This window comes from Mercenaria mercenaria, chromosome 18 (genome assembly GCF_021730395.1).
Source record: "Mercenaria mercenaria strain notata chromosome 18, MADL_Memer_1, whole genome shotgun sequence".
Lineage (NCBI taxonomy): Eukaryota > Metazoa > Mollusca > Bivalvia > Venerida > Veneridae > Mercenaria > Mercenaria mercenaria.
In genome coordinates, this window is record NC_069378.1 from 29,834,768 (window position 1) to 29,847,549 (window position 12,782).

At 38.7% G+C, this 12,782-nt stretch overlaps 1 protein-coding gene across 3 annotated transcripts in view; it reads left to right on the forward strand.

Moving 5' to 3' along the window:
• LOC123538071 (uncharacterized) overlaps nt 1–12,782 on the forward strand; it is a 62,901-nt gene that overhangs the window by 10,906 nt on the left and 39,213 nt on the right. The gene's annotated exons all lie outside the window — the stretch shown is intronic.

The following is a 12,782-nucleotide window of genomic DNA, read 5'->3' on the forward strand; positions in this document are numbered from 1 at the left end:
CCTCCAACATCAAAACCTGGAAAATTCACCATAAACGCTAAATTCTAACAGAATTGTTTATGACAGTTTTTTTACTCGTGCCAAAAACTGGAAATTTGCACAAATACTGGTTATTTTTCATGTGGGGAAGGTGGCGGTTACTTGCTGAGAACAGGTTTGTTCTGGTACAGAATCCAGGAACACTGGTTAGGTTAACTGCCGGTTGTTATATGACTGAAATACTGTTGAAAAACAGCATTAAACCCCAAACAAAAAAAAAACACAGAAAAACATTTAACTACATTAAATAGCAATGACATGCTTTTAATGAACAGTGGCACTTCTAAGCTTACTTTAGTTCTCTGGGGCCTCCGTGGCCGAGTGGTTAGAGTCGTTGACTTCAAACCATTTGCCCCTCATCGATGTGGGTTCGAAACCTCATTTGGGGCGTAGAATTCTTCACGTGAGGAAGCCATCCAGCTGGCTTGCAGAAGGTCGGTGGTTCTACCCAGGTGCCCGCTTGTGATGAAATTGTGCACGGAGGGGCACCTGGGGTCTTCCTCCACCATTAAAGCTGGAAAGTCGCCATATGACCTAAATTGTGTCGGTGCGACGTTAAACCCAACAAAATAAATAAATTAGTTCTCCGATTGTGCTCTTGTACTGAATTATACCCCCACCAAACATGTTTGAGGGGGGTATATAGGAGTCAGTTTTGTCATGTCGCGTCGCGTCCCGTCCCGTCGTGTCCCGAAATCTATTATCTCAGTTATTACCAAATGGATTTGATTCAAACTTAAAATACATGTTCCACCTTATCACCCACATCATTTGACACAAGGTGCATAACTCTTGACACCAAGTTTTCATGAACTATGTCCCCTTTTACTTAGAATTTAAGGTTAATTTTTTTGTATTTTCACTATATCTCAGTTATTACTGAATGGATTTGATTCAAACTTAAAATAGATGTTCCACCTCATCACCCACATCATGTGACACAAGGTGCATAACTCTGACATCAATTTTTTATGAATTATGCCCCTTTTTACTTAGAATTTAAGGTTGATTTCAATGTATTTTCACTATATCTCAGTTACTACTGAATGGATTTGATTCAAACTTAAAATAGATGTTCCACTTCATCACCTACATCATGTGCCCACATCATGTGACACAAGGTGCATAACTCTGACACCAAGTTTTCATGAAATATGTCCCCTTTTACTTAGAATTTAAGGTTAATTTTGTTGTATTTTCACTGTATCTCAGCTATTATGTCTCCCCCAGGAGACATATTGTTTTTGCCCTGTCCGTCCGTCCGTCTGTCCGTCCGTCCGTCCGTACGTCACACTTCATTTCCGAGCAATAACTGGAGAACCATTTGATCTAGAACCTTCAAACTTAATAGGGTTGTAGGGCTGCTGGAGTAGACGACCCCTATTGTTTTTGGGGTCACTCCATTAAAGGTCAAGGTCACAGGGGCCCGAACATTGAAAACCATTTCCGGTCAGTAACTTGAGAACCACTTGACCCAGAATGTTGAAACTTCATAGGATGATTGATCATGAAGAGTAGATGACCCCTATTGATTTTGGGGTCACTCTGTCAAAGGTCAAGGTCACAGGGGCCTGAACATGGAAAACCATTTCCGATCAATAACTAGAGAACCACTTGACCCAGAATGTTGAAACTTCATAGGATGATTGTACATGCAAAGTAGATGACCCCTATCGATTTTGGGGTCACTTTATTAAAGGTCAAGGTCACAGGGGCCCGAACATTGAAAACCATTTCCGGTCAGTAATTTGAGAACCACTTGACCCAGAATGTTGAAACTTCATAGGATGATTGGTCATGAAGAGTAGATGACCCCTATTGATTTTGGGGTCACTCTGTCAAAGGTCAAGGTCACAGGGGCCTGAACATGGAAAACCATTTCCGATCAATAACTAGAGAACCACTTGACCCAGAATAATGAAACTTCATAGGATGATTGTACATGCAAAGTAGATGACCCCTATCGATTTTGGGGTCACTTTATTAAAGGTCAAGGTCACAGGGGCCCGAACATTGAAAACCATTTCCGGTCAGTAACTTGAGAACCACTTGACCCAGAATGTTGAAACTTCATAGGATGATTGATCATGAAGAGTAGATGACCCCTATTGATTTTGGGGTCACTCTGTCAAAGGTCAAGGTCACAGGGGCCTGAACATGGAAAACCATTTCCGATCAATAACTAGAGAACCACTTGACCCAGAATGTTGAAACTTCATAGGATGATTGTACATGCAAAGTAGATGACCCCTATCGATTTTGGGGTCACTTTATTAAAGGTCAAGGTCACAGGGGCCCGAACATTGAAAACCATTTCAGGTCAGTAACTTGAGAACCACTTGACCCAGAATGTTGAAACTTCATAGGATGATTGGTCATGAAGAGTAGATGACCCCTATTGATTTTGGGGTCACTCTGTCAAAGGTCAAGGTCACAGGGGCCTGAACATGGAAAACCATTTCCGATCAATAACTTGAGAACCACTTGACCCAGAATAATGAAACTTCATAGGAAGATTGGACATGCAGAGTAGATGACCCCTATTGATTTTGGGGTCACTTTATTAAAGGTCAAGGTCACAGGGGCCCGAACATTGAAAACCATTTCCGGTCAGTAACTTGAGAACCACTTGACCCAGAATGTTGAAACTTCATAGGATGATTGATCATGAAGAGTAGATGACCCCTATTGATTTTGGGGTCACTCTGTCAAAGGTCAAGGTCACAGGGGCCTGAACATGGAAAACCATTTCCGATCAATAACTAGAGAACCACTTGACCCAGAATGTTGAAACTTCATAGGATGATTGTACATGCAAAGTAGATGACCCCTATCGATTTTGGGGTCACTTTATTAAAGGTCAAGGTCACAGGGGCCCGAACATTGAAAACCATTTCAGGTCAGTAACTTGAGAACCACTTGACCCAGAATGTTGAAACTTCATAGGATGATTGGTCATGAAGAGTAGATGACCCCTATTGATTTTGGGGTCACTCTGTCAAAGGTCAAGGTCACAGGGGCCTGAACGTGGAAAACCATTTCCGATCAATAACTAGAGAACCACTTGACCCAGAATAATGAAACTTCATAGGATGATTGTACATGCAAAGTAGATGACCCCTATCGATTTTGGGGTCACTTTATTAAAGGTCAAGGTCACAGGGGCCCGAACATTGAAAACCATTTCAGGTCAGTAACTTGAGAACCACTTGACCCAGAATGTTGAAACTTCATAGGATGATTGGTCATGAAGAGTAGATGACCCCTATTGATTTTGGGGTCACTCTGTCAAAGGTCAAGGTCACAGGGGCCTGAACATGGAAAACCATTTCCGATCAATAACTAGAGAACCACTTGACCCAGATTGTTGAAACTTCATAGGATGATTGTACATGCAAAGTAGATGACCCCTATCGATTTTGGGGTCACTCCATTAAAGGTCAAGGTCACAGGGGCCTGAACATTGAAAACCATTTCCGGTCAGTAACTTGAGAACCACTTGACCCAGAATGTTGAAACTTAATAGGATGATTGGTCATGCAGAGTAGATGATCCCTAACGATTTTGGGGTCACTCTGTGAAAGGTCAAGGTCACAGGGGCCTGAACATTGAAAACCATTTCCGGTCAGTAACTTGAGAACCACTTGACCCAGAATGATGAAATTTCATAGGATGATTGGTCATACAGAGTAGATGACCCCTAATGATTTAAGTATAACTCTGTTAAAGGTCAAGGCCACAGGGGCCTGAACATGGAAAACCATTTCCAATCAATAACTTGAGAACCTCTTGACCCAGAAAGTTGAAACTTCATATGATGATTGTTCATGCAGAGTAAATGACCCCTATTGTTTTTGGGGTCACTCCGTTAAAGGTCAAGGTCACAGGAGCCTGAACATTGATAACCAGTTCCGATCAATAACTTGAGAACTACTTGACCCAGAATGTTGAAACTTCATAGGATGATTGAACATGCAGAGTAGATGACCCCTATTGATTTTGGGGTCAGTCTATTAAAGGTCAAGGCCACAGTGGCCTGTTCATGTAAAATCATTTTTTGGAAATAACTTGAGAACCACTTGACCTACAATGTTGAAACTTAATAGGATGATTGGACTTGCAGAGTAGATGACCCCTATTTATTTTGAGGTCACTTGATCAAAGGTCAAGGTCACAGAAGCCTGAACAGTGACTTGAGAACCACTAGGCCAAGAGTGTTGAAATTTAGCGGGATGATTGGACATGCCAAGTAGATGATCCCTATTGCAGCCAACCATCAGTGTCTCTTTGACTTTTGCTCCTGACCCCTATTGACTTCTTGCCTATAGGACTTTGCATTGGGGGAGACATGCGCTTTTTTACAAAAGCATTTTCTAGTTACTAAATGAATTTGACTCAAACTTAAAATAGTTGTTCCCCCTCATCACCCAGATCATGTGACATAAAGTGCTTAACTGTGACATAATTTTTAGCTCATCTGATTTTTTGAAAAAAAAATGATGAGTTATTGTCATCACTTGAGCGGTTGTCGGCGTCGGCGTTGCCTGGTTAAGTTTTATGTTTAGGTCAGCCTTTCTCCTAAACTATCAAAGCTATTGCTTTGAAACTTGGAATACTTGTTCAACATCATAAGCTGACCCTGTATAGCAAGAAACATAACTCCATCTTGCTTTTTGCAAGATTTATGGCCCCTTTTGTACTTAGAAAATATCAGATTTCTTGGTTAAGTTTTATGTTTAGGTCAACTTTTCTCCTAAACTATCAAAGCTATTGCTTTGAAACTTGGAATACTTGTTCACAATCATAAGCAGACCCTGTACATCAAGAAACATAACTCCATCTTGCTTTTTGCAAGAATTATTGCCCCTTTTGGACTTAGAAAATCAGTTTTTTTGGTTAAGTTTTATGTTTAGGTCAGGTTTTATCCTAAACTATCATAGCTATTGCTTTAAAACTTGCAACTCTTGTTCACCATCATAAGCTGACCCTGTACAGCAAGAAACATAACTCCATCCTGCTTTTTGCAAGATTTATGGCCCCTTTTGGACTTAGAAAATACCAGATTTCTTGGTTAAGTTTTATGTTTAGGTCATCTTTTTCTCTTAAACTATCGAAGCTATTGCTTTAAAACTTGCAACTCTTGTTCACCATCATAAGCTGACCCTGTACAGCAAGCAACATAAATCCATCCTGCTTTTTGCAATAATTATTGCCCCTTTTGGACTTAGAAAAATCATTTTCTTGGTTGAATATTATGTTTAAGTCAACTTTTCTCATAAACTATCAAAGCTATTGCTTTAAAACTTGCAACAGTTTTTCACCATTATAAGTGGACACTGTACATCAAGCAACATAACTCTGTCCTGCTTTTTGCAAGAATGATGGCCCTTTTTAGACTTAGAAAATCATGGGTAGGACAATATTTCTATGATACAAAAGAAAATCAGATGAGCGTCAGCACCCGCAAGGCAGTGCTCTTGTTTATGAATTATGTCCCCTTTTACTTTAAATTTAAGGTTGATTTTGATGTATTTTCACTATATCTCAGTTATTACAAAATGAATTTGATGCAAACTTAAAATAGATGTTCCACCTCATCACCCACATCATGTGACACAAAGTGCATAACTCTGACACCAATTTTTCATGAATTATGCCCCTTTTTACTTAGAATTTAAGGTTAATATTGATGTATTTTCACCATATCTCAGTTACTACTGAATGGATTTGATTCAGACTTAAAATAGATGTTCCACCTCATCACCCACATCATGTGACACAAGGTGCATAACTCTGACACTAATTTTTCTTGAATTGTGTCCCCTTTTACCTAGAATTTAAGGTTAATTTTGATGTATTTTCACTATATCTCATTCTGATTGGCTTAGAGCCAAAGGGAAGTAACCTTTTTTAGCTCACCTGTCACAAAGTGACAAGGTGAGCTATTGTGATCGCGTGGCGTCCGTCGTCCGTGCGTCCGTCCGTCCGTAAACTTTTGCTTGTGACCACTCTAGAGGTCACATTTTTCATGGGATCTTTATGAAAGTTGGTCAGAATGTTCACCTTGATGATTTCTAGGTCAAGTTCGAAACTGGGTCACATGCCATCAAAAACTAGGTCAGTAGGTCTAAATATAGAAAAACCTTGTGACCTCTCTATAGGCCATATATTTCATGAGATCTTCATGAAAATTGGTCAGAATGTTCACCTTGATGATATCTAGGTCAAGTTCGAAACTGGGTCACGTGCCATCAAAAACTAGGTCAGTAGGTCAAAAAATAGAAAAACCTTGTGACCTCTCTAAAAGCCATATTTTTCATTGGATCTGTATGAAAGTTTGTCTGAATGTTCATCTTGATGATATCTAGGTCAAGTTCGAAACTGGGTCATGTGCGGTTAAAAACTAGGTCAGTAGGTCTAAAAGTAGAAAAACCTTGTGACCTCTCTAAAGGCCATATATTTCATGAGATCTACATGAAAATTGGTCAGAATGTTAAACTTGATGATATCTAGGTCAAGTTTGAAACTGAGTCACGTGCCTTCAAAAACTAGGTCAGTAGGTCAAATAATAGAAAAACCTTGTGACCTCTCTAGAGGCCATATTTTTCATGGGATCTGTATGAAAATTGGTCTGAATGTTCATCTTGATGATATCTAGGTCAAGTTCGAAAGTGGGTCACGTGCCATCAAAAACTAGGTCAGTAGGTCAAATAATAGAAAAACCTTGTGACCTCTCTAAAGGCCATATTTTTCATAAGATCTGTATGAAATTTGGTCTGAATGTTCATCTTGATGATATCTAGGTCAAGTTCGAAACAGGGTCATGTGCGGCCAAAAACTAGGTCAGTAGGTCTAAAAATAGAAAAACCTTGTGACCTCTCTAGAGGCCATACTTGTGAATGGATCTCCATAAAAATTGGTCAGAATGTTCATCTTGATGATATCTAGGTCAAGTTTGAAGGTGGGTCACGTGCCGTCAAAAATTAGGTCAGAAGGACAAATAATGAAGAAACGTTGTGACCTCTCAAGAGGCCATATTTTTCATGGGATCTGTATGAAAGTTGGTCTGAATGTTTATCTTGATGATATATAGGTCAAGTTTGAAACTGGGTCAACTGTGCGATCAAAAACTAGGTCAGTAGGTCTTGAAATAGAAAAACCTTGTGACCTCTCTAGAGGCCATACCCTTGAATGGATCTTCATGAAAATTGGTCAGAATGTTCACCTTGATGATATCTAGGTCAAGTTCGAAACTGGGTCACGTGCCATAAAAAACTAGGTCAGTAGGTCAGATATTACAAAAAACCTTGTGACCTCTCTAGAGGCCATACTTTTCATGGGATCTGTATGAAAGTTGGTCAGAATGTTCATCTTGATGATATCTAGATCAAGTTGGAAACTGGGTCAACTGCGGTCAAAAACTAGGTCAGTGAGTCTAAAATTAGAAAAATCTTTTGACCTCTCTAGAGGCCATGTTTTTCAATGGATCTTCATGAAAATTGATCTGAATGTTCACCTTGATGATATCTAGGTCAAGTTCGAAACTGGGTCACGTGCAGTCAAAAACTAGGCCAGTAGGTATAAAAATAGAAAAACCTTGTGACCTCTCTAGAGGCCATATTTTTCATGAGATCTTCATGAAAATTAGTGAGAATGCTCACCTTGATGATATCTAGTTAAAGTTCAAAACAGGGTCATGTACCTTCGAAAACTAGGTCAATAGGTCAAATAATAGAATAACCTTGTGACCTCTCTAGAGACCCTATTTTTCAATGGACCTTCATGAAAATTGGTCAGAATTTTTATCTTGATAATATCTAGGTCAAGTTCAAAACTGGGTCACATGAGCTCTAAAACTAGGTCAATATGTCAAATAATAGAAAAAAACGATGTCATACTCTAAACTGGGTCATGTGGGAAGAGGTGAGCGATTCAGGACCATCATGGTCCTCTTGTTTAACTTTTGTACTGAGTTTCTTCCCCTTAAATTCCAGGAATTAGTCTATTTTTAGAAATCCTATTTTTGGATTTTCAGTATTTTAGGTATGTTTATAACTTTTTAGCTCACCTGTCACATAGTGACAAGGTGAGCTTTTGTGATCGCGCAGCGTCCGTCGTCCGTCGTCCTTCCGTAAACTTTTGCTTGTGACCACTCTAGAGGTCACATTTTTTGTGGGATCTTTATGAAAATTGGTCAGAATGTTCATCTTGATGATATCTAGGTCAAGTTCAAAACTGGTTCACGTGCCATCAAAAACTAGGTCAGTAGGTCTAAAAATAGAAAAACCTTGTGACCTCTTTAGAGGCCATATATTTCACAAGATCTTCATGAAAATTGGTCAGAATGTTCACCTTGATGATATCTAGGTCAAGTTCGAAACTGGGTCACTGCCTTCAAAAACTATGTCAGTAGGTCTGAAAATAGAAAAACGTTGTGACCTCTCTAGAGGCCATATTTTTCAATGGATCTTCATGAAAATTGGTCAGAATGTTCACCTTGATGATATCTAGGTAAAGTTCGAAACTGGGTCACGTGGGTTTAAAAACTAGGTCAGTAGGTCTAAAAATGGAAAAACCTTGTGACCTGTCTAGAGGCCATATTTTTCAATGGATCTTCATGAAAATTGGTCAGAATGTTCACCTTGATGATATCTAGGTCAAATTTGAAACTGGGTCACGTGCGGTCAAAAACTAGGTCAGTATATCTTAAAGTAGAAAAACTCATGACCTCTCTAGAGGCCATATTTTTCATGAGATCTTCATGAATATTGGTCAGAATGTTCACCTTGATGATATCTAGGTCAAGTTCGAAACTGGGTCACATGGGGTCAAAAACTAGGTCAGTAGGTCTAAAAATAGAAAAACCTTGTGACCTCTCTAGAGGCCATATTTCTCAATGGATCTTCATGAAAATTGGTCAGAATTTTCACCTTGATGATATCTAGGTCAAATTCGAAATTGGGTCACTTGGGCTTAAAAAGTAGGTCAGTAGATCTAAAAATAGAAAAACCTCGTGGCCTCGCTAGAGGCCATATTTTTCTTGAAATCTTCATGAAAATTGGTCAGAATGTTTACCTTGATAATTTCTAGGCCAAGTTCTAAACTGGGTCACGTGCCGTCAAAAACTAGGTCAGTAAGTCTAAAAATGGAAAAACCTTGTGACCTCTCTAGAGACCATATTTCTCAATGGATCTTCATGAAAATTGGTCAGAATGTTCATCTTGATGATATCTAGGTCAAGTTCGAAACTGGGTCACATGGGATCAAAAACTAGGTCAGTAGGTCTAAAAATAGAAAAACCTTGTGACCTCTCTAGAGGCCATATTTCTCAATGGATCTTCATGAAAATTGGTCAGAATGTTCACCTTGATGATACCTAGGTCAAGTTTGTAACTAGGTCATGTGCGTTCAAAAACTAGGTCAGTAGGTTGAAAAATAGAAAAACCTTGTGACCTCTCTATAGGCCATAATTATCACGAGATCTTCATGAAAATTCTTGAGAAGGCTTGGGCTTAAGATCATGAAAATTGATAGGAAGGTTTGTCAAGAGCAGCAGATGACACCAATTGACTTTGAGGTCAGTAGGTCGAAGGTCAAGGTCACACTGACCCAGAACAGTTATACCGTTCCAGACGATAACTTGAGAAGGCTTGGGCCTAGGATCACGAAACTTAGTAGGGAGGTTGATCATGACCAGCGGATGACCCCTATTGATTTTGAGGTTCGACTTTGACATTGGCTTACATCTGTGACAAGGTCGTATTGTGGGTGTATATTTCATCACTCCTAAGTCACTTAAATGGTCCTTGTGTGACCCTCTACCAAGATTATTCAAAGTATTCCGATTTGTCCAAAAACATGGTTGCCAGGGGGTGTGGTCACGTCTTCAATTAATGTGTATATTGCAAACTTTATATGCTGTATATCCCAGGTGAGCGAGCTTGGGCCATCATGGCCCGCTTGTTTAATTATCTCCCTTTGTCTATCCTGATTTTGTGTCGGGTCTGTAACTTTGACGCTCATGGATTGATTTAAAAGGAAATATAAAAAGTTAGACCAATGATCAGCATAACATGATGTCTTGTGCAAGAACCTTAATCATTTTCCCTTACGTTTTAGCTCATCTGAGCCAAAGGCTCAAGGTTAGCTTTTGTGACCACTTGATGTCCGTCATACATCGTGCGTCTGTCAACAATTTCTAAAAAAATCTTCTTCAAAACTATGTGGCAGATTTACACCAAACTTCACAGGAATGATCCTTTGGTTGCCCCCTTTCAAAATTGCCCAAAGAATTAAAATTATTCTGAACTGTGGTTGCCATGGCAACCAAAAGGAAATTTTTAAGAAATCTTCTTATCAGAAACTGTAAGCCGGATTTTAAAAATATTTGTAGAAATGATCTCTAGGTGACCCTCTACCAAAATTGCTAAAGCCATTATATTTTGGTAAAAAACATGGAGTTCTATAGGAAAACCAAAAAAAAATGTACTTCTCTGAAACCGAGAGGCACAGAGCTTAGATATTTTACATGTGACATTGTCTAGTGGTCCTTTACTAATATTGTTTAAATCATGACTAAAGCCCCACTCTGGGGTCACTTAGTTTTTATATGAGTTAAATAGGAAAAACATACTTAAAAAAATGATCGGATCATATTTCCTAGTCTGTTTAGTTATAATTACCTGATGACCCCAAGTAATTGTGCCGGGTCTGTAACTTTGTCGTTCATGGATTGATTAAAAAAATTATACACAAATGATCAGCATAACATGAGGATGTGTCTTGTGCAAGAACCTTAAATCAATTCCCCTTACTTTTTTTTTAATTATCTCCCTTTATTGAATGTTCATTAGCACTTCCTGTCAGGTCTGTAACTTTGTCATTCATGGATGGATTTCAAAAAGACATGGACAAGAATTATAAATCTACCCCTCTTACTTTTAGAATTGTTTCCTGTTATTGAATGTCCATCCTGTTTTCTCGTCCAGTCTGTAAGTTTGTCGTTCATGAATGGATTTCGAAAAATCTTATACCAATGGTCAGCATGACATGATGTGTCTTGTGCAAGAACTAATCAATCCCTCTTACGTTTTTAATTGTCTCCCTTTATTGAATATCATCTTGACTTCTTGTCAGGTCTGTAACTTGTCTTTCATGGATGGATTTCAAAAGAACTTGGCACCAATGATCAGTATGCAAAATGATGTGTCTTGTGCAAGAACCATAACTCTACCAATCTTCTTTCTTGAGTAAACTCCCTTTATTTAATGTTCATTTCCAGGGCATAACTCTAAAACTACCAATAGGGAATGCACATTGATGATGACTTGAGAGGAAATACATGTAAATGGATCATAACTACCAGTCTTATTTTGTCAGTTATCTCCCTTTATTGATTTTTAGCTAACCTGTCACTTTGTGACAAGGTGAGCTTTTGTGATCGCGCAGCGTCCGTCGTCTGTCGTCCATCCGTGCGTGCGTAAACTTTTGCTTGTGACCGCACATTTTTCACGAGATCTTTATGAAATTTGGTCAGAATGTTCACCTTGATGATATCTAGGTCAAGTTCGAAACTGGGTCACGTGCGGTCAAAAACTAGGTCAGTAGGTCTAAAAATAGAAAAACCTTGTGACCTCTCTTGAGGCCATATATTTCACTAGATCTTCATGAAAATTGGTCAGAATGTTCACCTTGATAATATCTAGGTCAAGTTCGAAACTGGGTCACGTGCCATCAAAAACTAGGTCAGTAGGTCAAATAATAGAAAAACCTTGTGACCTCTCTAAAGGTCATATTTTTTATGGGATCTGTATGAAAGTTGATCTGAATGTTCATCTTGATGATATCTAGATCAATTTCGAAACTGGGTCACGTGCCTTCAAAACTAGGTCAGTAGGTCAAATAATAGAAAAACCTTGTGACCTCTAAAGGCCAAATTTTTCATGGGATCTGTATGAAAGTTGGTCTGAATGTTCATCTTGATGATACCTAGGTCAAGTTCGAAACTGGGTCACGTGCAGTCAAAAAACTAGGTCAGTAGGTCTAAAAATAGAAAAACCTTATGACCTCTCTAGAGGCCATACTTTTGAATGGATCTTCATGAAAATTGGTCAGAATGTTCATTTTGATGATATCTAGGTCAAGTTTGAAAGTGGGTCATGTGTCATCAAAAAGTAGGTCAGTAGGTCAAACAATGAAAAAACCTTTTGACCTCTCTAGAGATCATATTTTTCATGGGTGGTCTGAATGTTTATCTTGATGATATATAGGTCATGTTTGAAACAAAAACTAGATCAGTAGGTCTAAAAATAGAAAAACGTGACCTCTCTAGAGACCATACCCTTGAATGGATCTTCATGAAAATTGGTCAGAATGTTCATCTTGATGATATCTAGGTCAAGTTTGAAACTGAGTCAACTGCGGTCAAAAACTTGGTCAGTAGATCAAATAATAGAAAATCCTTGTGACCTCTCTAGAGGTCATACTTTTCCTGGGATCTGTATGAAAGTTGGTCTGAATGTTCATCTTGATGGTATCTAGGTCAGTTTTGAAACTGGGTCAACTGCGGTCAAAAACTAGAGTCAGTAGGTATTAAATTAGAAAAATCTTTTGACGTCTCTAGAGGCTATATTTTTCAATGGATCTTTATGAAAATTGGTCAGAATTTTTATATTGATGATATCTAGGTCAAGTTCAAAACTGGGTCACATGAGCGCAAAAACTAGGTCACTATGTCAAATAGT